A 15,229-nucleotide genomic window follows, 5' to 3' on the forward strand; every position below is an offset into this window, starting at 1 on the left:
GCCTTCCATCTGAGAACTCACTACCTCCTAAATGATTTTTTAATAGCATACATTAGGCTCACTTTTTGTGCTGTAAAGTTCTATGTGTTTTTGACAAATCATAGTGTCATGTACCCACCATTCTAATATCATGCAGAATAGTTTCACCAGCCTAAAACTTTTCCCCATGCTTCACCTATTCAACCCTCTCTTCTCTCCTTCCAAACCCCTAGCAACCACTGATCTCCGTACCACCACTTTAGTTTCCATTTTCCAGAACATCTTATAACTGAAATAATATGGAATATAGCCTTTTCAGACCAGCTTCTTTCAATCAGCAATATGTATTTAAGATTCAGCCATATTTTCTTAGGGCTTGGTAGCTCACAATTCTTTTATAGTATTTCATTGTATGGAGTTACCAGTTTGTTTATTCACCTATTGAAGGACATCTCGATGTCTCTAGGTCATAAAGGTCAAAATGAGGCTACTACAAAAACATGTTGTACATATTTTTGTGTGGTTTTAAGTTTTTAAAGGAGGTTTCAATATAGCAGTTAACATCATCTCTTCTTTCTAAGGAGTCTTTCAATTCTGTTAGCTATCAATGAAGCCACCCAAATCTCTTCCTACCAATTTTGCACATCTGCCCAAGCGGCCTGTTATCTAATAAATTTTCCCGCTAGACACTCTTTGCAAAGCTCACCCATGAATTTAACTAAACTAAATAAGCAATTACAAAGGGCCTACTATGTGACAGACACTGTACTAGGACTCTAAGGATGAATGAAACAGTAATTTCAGCCCTCAATGAAAGAAAGAAGTAAAGCACTTCACTTGGAGCACAAAGCACAATGTACCCAAGCTTGCCCCAACAGCTCTCTTTCCCTGACGTGGCTATCTTAACCTCAAGTAGGAACTACCTTGGCTCTTTAGGGATATGAACTGCCTGTGTTTTTTTATTCATTTGAGTCTCTCCTCTCCTCCTGCCACTATGTGTCTGAGCTGGTTATATTCCTAACCGCCTTGCAGGTATGACATAGACCCAGTGCCATCATAGTCAATAGGCATTCCCGAACCGTACTCTATCAATGCAATGCCATTCTTCCATTCCTATTTCTTACAGGGCTTAGAATCATATACCAATTATAGTCCTAAAAATATAAGACCATGCTATAGGATGATAAAACTGAAATGCTACAGTACTTCTAATTTAATATTGCCTGTATCTCTGCAATTCCTACTTTTCCCAATGTAATAAGAAACAGAATAAATAATTCAAACTCTATTGTTTGTATGCAAAATGACTGGATGTATAAATGCAAAATGGCTTTATAAGGAAGATGACACATTTTATTCAGCAAATTTATTTCTCCCTACCTAATTAACATAATTAAAGGTGTTAGTAGACACAATCTAACATGAGGTCCAACAGTATATGTGACCCACTTCTGGGAATTTATTCTATAGAAATAATTTAAAAGAAAAGTATTCTGTGCAGAAAAATGTTCATTACTACACTACGTATAATAATGAAAAACTGAAAACCAGAACACAATCCTCTAGTACAGAAATGGATGAAGAAACATGGATAAATTAGGTCAAAACATAATATATTACAATTCAAAATAATTTGAAAAAAATTATATGTGAAATGCCTGATACACTTTAGAGAAACAGTAGAATATAAGATCACAAATATATTTACACATTACAAAAATAGGTATATATACAGAGACTGAAAGGAAACATACAGAAAATTATTTAATGAAATCAACCACATTTTTCCTTAAGAGTTTTCTATTATAATACAAGTTTGAAAGAAAAAAGTGCATTCCAAAAAAATATTTTTTTGTTGATTTCAGAGAGGAAGGGAGAAGGAGAGGAACATCAAAGAATCACTGATCAGCTGCCTCCTCCACGCCCCTTACTGGGGATCAAGCCCATAACCCAAGCGTGTGCCCTAACCGAGAATTTAACCATGACCTACTGGTTCATAGGTCGATGCTTAACCACTGAGCCACAGGGACCAGGCAAAAGCATATTTCTTTACTGTAGATGGAGTTTTGCAGGTTCTTCCAATCATATTGAACAGACAAAAGAAAAGAAAACAAACAAACAAACAAACACATAAAACCTGGTGAGGGGGGGTGAAGATAATTGAGCCCAAGAAATAAAAGCAGCTAAGACAGCCTATTGCCTGATCTGAATCCAGGCTCTGCCAGCTATTAGTTCTGTAATGTGAGATACTGACTAGTCTTTAAGAGTTCCCCTAGAAAATTTATTCTTAAAGTTTGTGAAAATAAAAAAGAAATAAGTGTATGATAAATGTTAAGTGGTTATTTCATTCACATATATGTGTTGATCAGATAACAGTGTTGGAAAAAATACTATGAAGACTATCAAGATAATCTTTTTTTAAAATATAGTTTTATTGATTTAAGAGAGGAAGGGAGAGGGAGAGAGAGATAGAAACATCAATGATGATAATCATTGATTGACTGCCTCCTGCACACTCCCCTACTTGGGATTGAGCCTGCAACCCAGGCATGTGCCCTTGACCAGAATCGAACCTGGGACCCTTCAGTCCACAGGCTGATTTTCTACCCACTGAGCCAAACCAGCTAGGGCTATCAATATAATCTTAAAGCAGCACATATTTTGTGTTGATTATTTGTCTGGTGTTGGCAAGACTACAACTTATGAAAATCTGCTCTTAAAATGTTTTCTGTAAGAAAAGAGTGCCATTGTTTAATTTTTTACTTAATTTGTTGGTATCCTGTAAAAAAAAAAAATTACCTACTGACTTTTTGATATTTCAAACATGTTTGTACTCATTTTACTTATTAGTTTTACCTTTTGTACTCATTAAAAAGCTTTTTAAAAAACTAGTATTTCATTCAAGGAAGAGGCTCTGCTTTACTCATCTTTGAATTGCCCCAACATCAGGCACAGTATGTATACAAAACATATAGTTAACAATGAATATTTATCAATCAATGGAATCCTTTAAATATTTTTCATCTCACTACAGAATTAAATTATTCAACAATCTGGCTACAGAAGAGTTACTTAGCACTGCACATTCCTAATAGAATTTTCCAAAAAGGAATTTCTATTTTATTTTAGAACCTTTCATTAACAGAAACCAGGAAACAATGTGCACAAGAAACTAACAGAATGGCATTACATAGAATTCACCGCATTAATACATACCTGGGGTTGTTAAAGGCAACTGGGCTTGAGAATTTTAGGCTTGAAGACAGTAAATTCTAAATACTTGCCCCTACAATTGCAAGTGAGACTGACACAGAAATTTCCCTCACCTTAAGAAAGTTGAGAGAAATAAATTTATACTAAATAAATCATCTAAAAAAGGAGGAAAAAGTCTGATTAATAGGACCTGCCAGTAGTCAATAGCTGCCTTTCTTCCCTTGATACAGCACAGTGCATAAATAGAACTAATATCTGCACACAGGTGTCTCCAGCAGTGTGTCACCTTCCTGTTTCTATCCTCGCCTTTTACACTCTCATGAATTCACTGTCACATTCAAAGGAGCTCTTAAACAGCTACACCACATCCAGCAACAAAGGCAGTCAGAGCCATTGGAATCGCTAGGCAACATTCTAGAACACATTCCAGAACACGATCTTTAGGATCACCCCCCTCTCTGAAACAGGAAACGTCAGGGCTGGTCGCTACTCCGGGAACTGGTCCAGGGAACATGTCTGAAGTCTATCCTTTAAAGAGGAATGCTAACAAGGCACAGAAAAGCACCTGCAAAAACCTGGCCTTATGCTCTTGGTAAATCTTCATTGTTTCAGATTGCTCTAGCGAACCACAAAGTGTAACAAACTGCTAATCCAAACTGACTTGTAACTAAGCAGCTGTGCTTTATTGAAGGAAATTGGAAGGTAAGAGTTACAAATCACATATTTAATATTATAAAGAATCTACATTGTTTTTGATAAATATAGACACCCTAAAGAAGTAAAGTACTACTTTACACCCTGCCAAGCACACAATGTCAAAACAGTGAAAAATGTTAAGACACCAGCTCATAATTAGTCATTCTACTGCTAGGGAAGTGATTGCAGGCAATTTCTGTGAGAAAAGTAATGTCTGAGCTTAAATCAAGCAGTCCCTCTCTAAGAAAAAAGTGGACACTTAAGAACTGCTTCAGCCTGTTCATAAATATTCCCATCTACTCAGAGACAGACAGCAGCTGGTCTACATAATCTAACAGATTCTGAGCAGAAGGCACTGTAAGAAAAAATAAATAAAATGAGTATTTTCCCATTTCCCTGGTCCAATATGAGAGAGAAGTCACCTGTCTTCTGAAGACACTTTAGGATTTTTCCTCCAGTGACTTTAACCTCTTTGCGCTCCAACTCCGGGACCAAAAGATTATAATCCTACTAGTGGCCCGATGCACGAAATTCATGCATGGAGAAGGGTATTCCCTCAGCCCAGCCTCCAATCAGCGACCCCTTTGGGTATGCCAGCAGTCGGACATCTTTCTCACTATCTGGGACTACTGGCTCCCAACCACTCACCTGCCTGCCTGCCTGATCGCCCCTTACTGCCCTCCCCTGACAGCCTGATCTCACCCCTAACTGCCCTCCACTGCCATCCTGATCTTGCCACCAACTGCCCTCACCTGCTGGCCTAATCTCACCTGCAACGGCCCTCCTCTGCGGGCAATTTGGCTCTGATTGGTCGGTTTCTATGCCAGTCAGCATCAAAAGTTCTGCCTCATAGGTAGCCATTGGCTCCTCACAGTTCACCCAGATTTGGTTCTGATTGGTCAGTTTCTATGCCAGTCAGCATCAAAAGCTCCGCCTCTTAGGCAACCATTGGTTCCTCACACTTCAACCAGATTTGGTTCTGATTGGTCAGTTTCTATGCCATTCAGTGTCTCCGGGCCTATCAACGGGACCTGATCAGAAAGGCAGGGCTGATCAGCAGCCTCGGTAGAGGCCTGGAGAGAAATGGAGGCATGGCTTCTGGCCAGACTGGGAGAGAAAGAGAGAGGCAAGTGGTGATCATAAGCTGCCACAGAGGCAACGGATCAGTCCCTGCTTCTCTCTTCAGGCCTCTCTCTGACTCTGATTCGCAGCCACCTCAGCAGTCAAGTGCTGGGGCACTGCGCCTGCAGTGGAAGCAGTCAGTGCTGGGTTGCGGCAACCCAATGCTGACTGCAGGGCTGGTAGAGCCTTGGACCTTACGACTCAGGGTATTTATATATTAGGATATAATAAAAGGCTAATGTGCAAATTGTTCAACCAGGAGTTCAACCACCCGCGGCCCCTCCCCTCAATTGGCCCCACCCCCGATCAGGGCGGGCCAGCCGGACTCCACCCATGCACAAATTTGTGCACTGGGGCCCTAGTTGTTATATAATTCTTCCCCCCCCCACCCAAAGAAGCCAACAGACAGGCAGACACAGACACACACACATACACACACACACACACAATAATCTTGTTCTTTAAATCACAAACACACAATTCTAATTCTAATAAGTAAATTCAAAAATCCAAAAAGTTAAAAACCAAATTCTCTCACTGGTTTTATGACGTAATCTGTTTAAGCAGAACAATAATGATTTATTCTTTACTGGTAACATTCATTCTTTAAAGGAGGATTTCTGTAACTTTGCAAAACAAATGAAAATATCAAAATCAGGCTCAAAAGAGTTCAGAATTACATACCAAATAAACTAAAAACAAAACACTATATGCTGTACTCTGTAATAAACCAGTCACTACTTTGTGATAATTTCAATTTAGTTAGGTTAAAAACAAGCTATTAAATATTTCAGAAAACTTTACTTCCAAATTAAATTCCTGAACTTTTAAAGCAAATTGATAAATCTGTACCAACACTATTATTTGTAACAATAAGCAGCTAATGTTTCCAATAAAGACACAGAAATAGTCTCTTTAAAAATAAATTCATTTTAAAGGTTAACAGAAATGAGCCAAGACTGTATTTGGAGCTTCATGGTTTCATTAGGCTTAGGGTCACATAAGGAAACCCAAAAAAAGTTTCTTACACTAATACATCCAGGTTTTCTAGATTGAAGAGATACTTTTTGCCTATATAAAATTTAATCCAAAAGTGAGTTTATATCCCACAGATTACTTAGTAACTACAGATGGAAAAAAATATATGAAAAGCAATCTGGTAGTCACTAACTTAAGCAAGTAATCAAAATTAGCTTCTAGTACCACGCATAGCACACCCTGACTCTGTGAAACCCATGATGTGATGCAATAAAAAGTACACGTCAGCTATAAAGTATTCTGGCAAAAAAACCAAAAAACTCTCCATGCTAAATTTAATCATGAGGAAACTAATTAGGTAAATCTGGAATGTTGGACATTGCATAAAAATAGATTTTGACCAAGGCTTAGCAGCGGTTCTCAACCTGTGGATCGCGACCCCTTTGGGGGTCGAACGATCCTTTCACAGGGGTCACCTAAGACTATCGGAAAACACATAGATAATTACATATTGTTTTTGTGATTAATCACTATGCTTTAATTATGTTCAATTTGTAACAATGAAAATACATCCTGCATATCAGATATTTGCATTACGATTCATAACAGTAGCAAAATTACAGTTATGAAGTAGCAACTAAATAGCAACTAAAGTAATTTTATGGTTGGGGTCACCACAACATGAGGAACTGTATAAAAGGGTCGCGGCATTAGGAAGGTTGAGAACCACTGGCTTAGAGTCTTCAAAAAAGTCAAGAAAAACAAACAAAATAAAAGGCAGAAAAACCATTGTAGGTTAAAATAAAATAAACATACTCAAAATGTTTGAACCGTGATTGAATCCTGGATTACAAACAAAATTTTAAAAACAGCTATTTAAAAACAAAAAACAAAAAACAATTCTGGGATAAATTAGGAAAATCTGAATAGTAACTGTGTATTAAATGTTATAAAATTGTTGCTATTTTTCTTAGGTGGATAATGGTAATGTGGAAACATAAAAGAAAATCCTTATTCTTAGGCAGGGCATGCTGAATAATTTCGAGTTTGAAGTGTCAGGATGTTTGCAACTTATATGCAGAAGGCAGCAAAGAATTAGAGAGGAAAAGCAAATATTACAAAATACTAATAATTGGTCAGTCTAAGTGAAGGGTATTCACATATTGTGTTCTAGTCTTTTAATTTTTCTGTAGGTTTGAACATTTTTAAACTATGAAGTTGGGGGAGAGAAAGAATGAATGTGCAGTCTCAAATTGAAGTACTGTCCTTTGCTTACATCCCCACCCCAAAAAAGCCTCACCCAAATCATCATTACATTTCTCTTAGCAGCAAAAGATGATAAATACTGCTGCCTAATGGGCAGCACAAACATTAAACCCTTTCTTTTTCTAAGCACAGGAAGTGCTGCCTAGAAAAACAAATTCAGAAGAGAGCCCTTCAAGGGTGAGTGAATTTAAAAGCCTAGTCTAAGAAACAACACAGTTCCCAAACCTTATTACGTAAGTTAAAAGAAAAGCCCCAATCAACTTAAAGAAAGCCAGTCAGCAAGAATAGTAAAATATTTTCAAAAAATGCAAATCATATTGCCTATTTAAAAATTTAAATGTTTTTATCAAACATGATTTATCACCAGAGGCAAAAAAAATCTTAACATTTCATTTGCTTATCTTCAAATGGGTTAAGTGTGAAAGAATGCTGAATGAATATAAAAAGTTTAATGACCACAAGTCTTTTTTCTATTAGGATTTCATTATTGTTGCTTACAATATGTTAAAGCTAAAAGATTGAGAACAACCTTTGAAAAACATGAAACTCTAAAGAGGATCTGTAGAGAATTTAAAAACTGTGCCAGGCATATAGTGCATACTCAAAATATTTGCTAAATGAATACTTACAGAATACAAGTACACTACATGCCTTTAAAATATGCTACTGTTTAACAAAATAGGAGCATGTGGAAAAAAATTCCCTAATTAAGATCACAACATTGCAATAATCAGATATACACTGCAAAATCCTAGCAAAAACCTTGCAAGGTACAGTGGGTGTTTGAAGAAGTATATTTTTCTCTATCAAAAGCTAACCACAAGTCCTAAGGGGATCCTCTTTCACAAAAGAAACCCTCCACAGACATAGAAGGGAAACGCCTCTCTCATGAATCAAGAAGCTAAGTTCTAGAAAACAATGATGATACATGCTTTTAAGAATCAGGGCTATTCCTTAATTCCTCTAGAGGTTTCCAGAGCCACTTTTCCAGTGAAAAATATTCAAACCTGCAGAATTTATAAGAGACCTTTCACAAAACATTGGGTTCTAATGTGGCACAATATCCTGGGTGGAAACTGACTCCGAGGAAGACAACAAATTCTTATTCCTAACTAGCTCTTAAAAGACAAAAAGGCCTATATCCAGCACAAGGACTCCTGCCATGCCCACAGTCATTCTTTCTGCAACAAAGAAAACAAGCTTTACCTCCATGTCTACAATTAATTAGACCAAGAATCAGCACCTGAAGCAAGGCTAAATGGAAGTGGCCAAAAAGGCATGGTGAAGAAGAGTACTGGCTAGACCAGTGGCCCAGAAATCAGGATTTTAAAAAGATTCCCAGGTGATTCTAATGTGCAGCCAAGGTTGAGAACCACTGGGCTAGACTGATACCATCTAAATGGTTATTATTGGCCACATCTGGCCATTAAGCTTCTATTACTATTGACTCTATCTCTTTGGCTTTTACTCTGCACCAGCTAAAAGTGGTGTCTTTGCTGTTTCTGGAACACATCTTAAATACTCTCTAGCCTCAGGGCCTTTGCACTTGTCACCTCTGCCTGGACACTGTTTCTCCCAGATACCACATGGCTTGGTCTTTACCTATTAAACAACCTCCCTTACATAAAGAAGCCTGCAGATTTATACACCCTTTCCCTAGCACCCCCTTATCCCCTTTTTATTCCATAACACTCATCACTTTCTGATATATTACATATTTACATATTTATCTCTCCTCCTGCAAGAATATAAGAAAAATGAAGGTACACTGCCAGTTTCATTTTCTACTATATCCCTAGTGGTAGGATAGTGACTAGTACACATTAGATAGGTATTCAGTTAAATATTTGTGGAATGAATAAAAAACTAGACACTTAAAAGGTAGGCAAGCTTCCCATTGCTCTTATTTCTGGAGCCTAAAAGTCTCTGACATAGAGTATATTCAGTAAACATTGGAGAAAGGAAGAGGAAAGAGCTCCCAATCTAAGTAACGACCACATCCATAAGAGAGCAGGAAGAACAGAGGAGCTGTTAGAAGATATAAGAAAACAAATCAAATATTTATTTTATCACAGGACGGGTTATCTTCAAAGGACACATGGAGTTGAGAAAAGCATTTAGGAAGTAGTATATTTGAGGTTTGCAAAACAAAACAAAAAACCAGTAAGCTTATAGTTAGAAACTGTACTTAGAGAATGTGAACAGCTTGAATTACATGGAGGAAAATTATGCAGAAAGTCAGGAATGGGGAAAAATAAACAAATTTCATAACAGTAACATTTCTGGCAAGGAGTAGGGGAATGGGAAAGAGTTTGCAACAGATGTAGCAAGATACCACAGCAAGCACAAAGTCTGGCAGGAATAGAAAGTATAAAGGTCAAACTGGAGATACATATTGAGACCACATATTTACACAGCTTACTGGGAAAGCAGCATTAAAGTTCATACCCAGTGATACAGAAAGAATCCTCTGTGCTTCTATGGTTATCAGAAAAAAAAACATTAATCACACAGCCCAATGGGGTAATAATGCAGCTGTGTGAGGGCAAAGATAACATTATTATGAGAACTTTGCTTCGTTTTTTCAACCAACTGGCAAAATTAATATTGTACTTCTAATGCAGCATTAAAAAGGTTTTCCAAAAAAATCTAACATATAATGTTTTCTTCCAACTCCAGTAACTTTACCAACCAGCAATTTTCAAAACATGCTCTCTAAGGGCAAGAATATGCAAGTAATTAAAACAGTTCCAGACTTGCCTTAGAAACTCGGAACTTTTCTCAGAAAAAATACTAAATCCATTAAAATACATTATCTTAAAGATATGTTTCATTTTGAAGGCATGTCCAACAGTAATACAGGTATCCCTCACTTTTTGATCATGGTGAATAAAACAAAGCATGCATACACTGAACTTGCCTGCACCCACCATTCTTACTAATCTTAAAAGCTGTGGAAATTACTTTTGGTTCTGCTAGTAGCAAAGTAATCTCTTCTAGTCGGTATCCAGTAATGGATAAAATAGACAAGTCTATTGCTTGAGTATCAGACTGATGGGTATACAAAAGTGTGGTGTTACATTATTTTATACTTACAGGGAAATCAGTCCTAGTGAAATATATATTACATACACTATTACTACTTTACACAGGCTGTGTATTTACCATACCATTCCTGCTTTTACTATATTTAGTGTTATTTAGGTTTTGTGTATGATCTGGCATAATTTGGTAGGTTATTTTTTGCATCTGGGAATATTCCAAATTTTTTTCCATAAAAATTAATTGTCATAGTTTCTTTGCTTTTACACCATTATGACTTACAAAGTTTCACAGGAATGCTCTACTTTTAGATAGCAGGGTAAACTTGTGGTATTCCCTTAAAAGAGAAAGCAGTTGAGAATTAAGCAAATCATAACCTAGTCCTAGAGTCATTAGATCCACACCAGTTTCCAGTGAGGAGTCAGAATGCTAACTAACCTCTCTGTCTCTTGCTTCTCTCTTCTCCTTTTAATCTTGATTCAACAAAGCGCAAGCAAATGGTCTCGTAAGTTCTCTATCAAGAGAGCAGTGTTCACACAGGGGTTAACAGTGTTTATATAGCAGTGTTTAGAATTTACAAAAATTCAGCAGGTAACTTTGAGCTACTCTTTGAAAGCAGACGACTACTACTTTGAGAATACTTATGATTTTTTTAGGTTTTACAGATTTAGGTTTACAGTCCCAATACCATACATGAGTAACAGCTATTCTCATTTTTCTCAGAAGAGTACATTAGAGGACCATATTTTAAATATCTATAAAGAAAATAGTTTTTTTCTACTAACTTTCCATTTGATTGTAAACTTTTTGGTAATAAAATTACCGATTAAATGAACATAAGATATTGTCCTGGAAGACTTCGAGAGCAAATTCAAAACTCTAAACCAGTGGTCGGCAAACTGCAGCCCCTTGAGTGTGGCTCTTCCACAAAATACCACGTGCGGGCACGCACGTACAGTGCGACTGAAACTTCATGGCCACACTCAAGGGGCCAAAGAGCCGCATGTGGCTCGCGAGCCGCAGTTTGCCGACCACTGCTCTAAACCATTTCCCTAGAAGCTAATGCCTCTGAACATCATCACCTGTAACTTCTGACTCCTCTTATTACAGGAATGGGACCTCTTATGCTTGGAATCTCTCATGCTGGGCATGTACTTAAACCCCCCTCCTTTGTTCTGAATCTCTCCTAGAACTGGAGTTAAATTTCAAACTATGTCAGTGGGTACCATAATCTGATTCAAAATAAAACCCAACTCCAATCTAAACATTCTTGAATACTGGGTCTGAGATAACTCACTGACCTACATTCAGAAGTAAGTTTTAAACCTGGTAAATCGTAGGCTATCTGAATGAGATCATATGATAATCATTTTTGTACTCCCCAATGCCTGCAACATTCAGCAAACAATCTAAAAAAAATTTTTCATGGACATAGTTATGACTTAGGCTTCTTAGTAACAAGTTGAGTATGAAACAAAGTTAGCTCGTCCTATATAATAAAAGGCTACTATGCAAATCGACCAAACGGTGGAATGACCAGTCGCTATGACACACACTAACCACCAGATGCTCAATGCAGAAGGTGCTTCTTCCCGGCCCTGTAATAAACTTCCTTATTTCAGTTTAAAAAAATATATTATCATTTGGGACAGCATGGATGGACCTAGAGCAGCCGTGGGCAAACTACGGCCCGTTTGAAATGAATAAAACTAAAAAAAAAAAAAAAAAAAAAAGACTGTACCCTTTTATGTAATGATGTTTACTTTGAATTTATATTAGTTCACACAAACACTCCATCCATGCTTTTGTTCCGGCCCTCCGGTCCAGTTTAAGAACCCATTGTGGCCCTTGAGTCAAAAAGTTTGCCCACCCCCTGACCTAGAGGGTATTATGCTAAATGTAATAAGTCAGTAAAAGAATGGCAAATATCATACAATTTTACTTATGTGTGAAATTTAAAGACCAAACAAAACAGAAACAGACTCATAGGTATAGAGAACAGACTAATGGTTGGCATAGGGGAGGGGTGTTGGGGGTGAAGGGAATGAGAGTGTAGATTGGTAGTTACATAATAGTCATGAGGATGTAAAGTACAGCATAGGAGTCCTGTCTGGTGAGGATCAGTTGGTTGAATGTCATCCCATGCACCTAGAGGTCGCAGGTTCGATTCCCGGTAGGGGCTCATACCTGGATTGTGGCCTTGATCCCCAGTAGGGGGCATGCAGGAGCCAGCCAATTGATGCTTCTCTCTCATCAGTGTTCCTCTCTCTCCTTCTCCCTTCCCTTCTCTCTCTAAAATCAATAAAGATGTTTAAAAAAAACACACACACAGCATAGGAAATATAGTCAATAATCCTATCTAATAAAGAGGGACTATGCTAATTGACCATCACACCATCACAAAGATGGCAACACCCACAGCCAATAAGGAGGGACTATGCTAATTGACTACCATGCCCTCAAAGATAGCAGCGCCCACAGCCACAAGATGGCGGCACCCAGTCCCCTCAGCTCCTCATTTTTGGGAATCTTTTTTCTTTTTGCTGATCTGATTGGGTGTTTTCTGCTTCCTTGTATTCCAAATCGCTGATTTGATTTTCTACTTCGTCTAATCTACTGTTGATTTCCTGTACTTTATTCTTCATTTCAGTTAGTGGTATTCCTCCTTTCTGATTGGTTCTTTTTTTTATGGTTTCCATGTCCTTTTATATGCTGTGTGGTTCTCACCAAGTTTCTTGAGCATCCTTATAACCACTGTTTTGAAATCTGTATCTGGTACTTTGCTTGCCTCCATTTCATTTAGTTCTTTTTCTGGAGATTTCTCCAGTTTTTTCATTTGGACCTGTTTCTTTGTCTCTGCATTTTGGCTGCTACCCTCTGTTTATTTCTGTGTATTAGGAAGTGATGTTCCATCTCCCAATCTTGGTAGAGTGGCTGTAGAAGGTGTCCTGCAAGGCCCAGTGGTGCAGCCCCTCCTCCCCAGTCACCTGAGCTGGGCACTCTAGGTACACAACCCCCCCCCCCCAACCCCTGTGTAGGCTATGTGCAATGTCATGTTGTAGTTGAGCCTTGATTGCTATTGGCATGTCACTGGGAGGACCTGCCCACCCCCCAGGCCAACTGGCTGTGAGGACTGGGTGCAACCACAGTGGAGGAGCTACAGTGCAAGGGCCAAACCTACTGAGCAGGATTTGCTTCAGTGGGGCTTTGATGCCCACCAAGTCTATCCCTTGAGTGTGTCACTCACAGAGGTGGTAGGATGTGGTCTGAAGCTGTCCACTGGGTGCTCTGGCTCTGGGGCCTCACAGAAGGTGCAAGATCAGCCAATGCCTGGGGGCCACCTGGCATAAGCCAGAGAGCAATCTGCAGATGCTATTTGTGCTGGGCTTAGAGGTGCCCAGGAGAGGCCAAACTGTGAACCAAGGCTGGCTGCTGCTACTGCTGAGCCTGAGGTGACTTAGCATGAGGCATGTGCATGCATGAATCAAGATCGGTCATCTGTATGAAAAATCCACTAGAAACGGCTTAGGCAGGCCTGCCAGTTGGGTGGGTGGGATCTCAGGGAAATCACCAGTGTTAGCCAGATTTATGGAGACTCAGATATGACGCCTGCCTATGGACTCTGTGGGGGTAGGGCTCAGCAAAGGAGCAATGGCCTCTGTTAGCACTTCTGCCTGGGAGCATGATGCCCCTCCACTCTTTGCCTTGAAATCAAACAATTCAATTCTTCCTCTGGTATCCTTGGCAACTTCAAGCTCCTAACCTAGCACTGGAGCTCAGAGTGAGTAAGTCAGAGTAAGTCCATGTGTAGGCCCTTTAAGAGGGACTGCTGGGACTCCAGAGCCCTCCATCTCACTCAGCAACACTCCCTGCTGGTTTTAACAAAATTTATGGGAACATGTCTTCCCAGCACTGGAACCCTAGGCTGTGGGTTCTTATATGGGGTTAGGATGACCCCTTGCTCCTGGAGGGGACCTATGTAGCTGAGATATCCTTCTTGATTTTAACCACCACATATGAGTGTGGGGATGACCAGCCTATCTGCATCTCCACTTCTCCTACCAGTCTCGATGTGGCTTCTTCTATATATCCTCAGTTTTAGAACTTCTGTTCAGCTAGATTTCAGGTAGTTATGAATGATGGTCATTCGGTAATTTAGTTGTAATTTTGATGAGGCTGTGGGAGGTTACAAATAATGCCTTTACCTACACCACCATCTTGACCAGAACTCTGTCACACAGAAATTAAAAGAGAAAAGAAAACTACTACATTTTTAAAGAGAAGCCAAACACACAAAATTTTTGTGAAATCTCCCCTACTTTTAAAATACTGCAGGCCAAATCAAAAACATCTTCAGACAATCTGTACTTTTTTGTTTCCTGGAAGAATTAGTTAGAAATTCAGTCTACAGATATTAGCACAATGCCTTTAGCATAGTAGGGACTCAATAAAGACTTGTTAGATGAACAGATACATCTGAGATTATAAAATAATTCAGGTGTTAAGGAGAAACTTAATACAACAATTGTCCAAAATATTTGCATCATGTTTAAAGGAGAAATTAAAGAAGACTGGTGACACCATCTCTGTAGCCTGCTTTTAGCTTTCAATGAATATAGCTGAGAATTCAGAGCTTTTCATTTTCTGCCTCTGACAGCAAACAGAAGAAAATTAAGAGGAAGATGATTCACAATTAGATAATCAGATGAATGCAGAGACAGAAAGCAGCACTCTATATTCTTATATTTCTAGAGATAAAAAGAAAATATTGTATTTTCATCAGGTAGTCATTTATCAGGAAGGGCACTGTCACACAATATTTTGCAATAAGAATACAGACCACCACATTCCACTAAATGTTCATGTGACAGTATTCTTTCATCTTTTACGATGTTTGCATGCCAAAATCTACTTGATACAAAGAGGTTTGCTA

At 38.6% G+C, this 15,229-nt stretch overlaps 1 protein-coding gene across 4 annotated transcripts in view; it reads right to left on the reverse strand.

The window, feature by feature from the left end:
- Nucleotides 1-15,229, reverse strand: part of ZFAND3 (zinc finger AN1-type containing 3) — a 346,984-nt gene that overhangs the window by 183,465 nt on the left and 148,290 nt on the right. The window lies entirely within an intron of this gene.

Source organism: Myotis myotis, unplaced genomic scaffold (assembly GCF_014108235.1).
Source record: "Myotis myotis isolate mMyoMyo1 unplaced genomic scaffold, mMyoMyo1.p scaffold_m19_p_7, whole genome shotgun sequence".
NCBI classification, from domain to species: Eukaryota; Metazoa; Chordata; class Mammalia; order Chiroptera; family Vespertilionidae; genus Myotis; species Myotis myotis.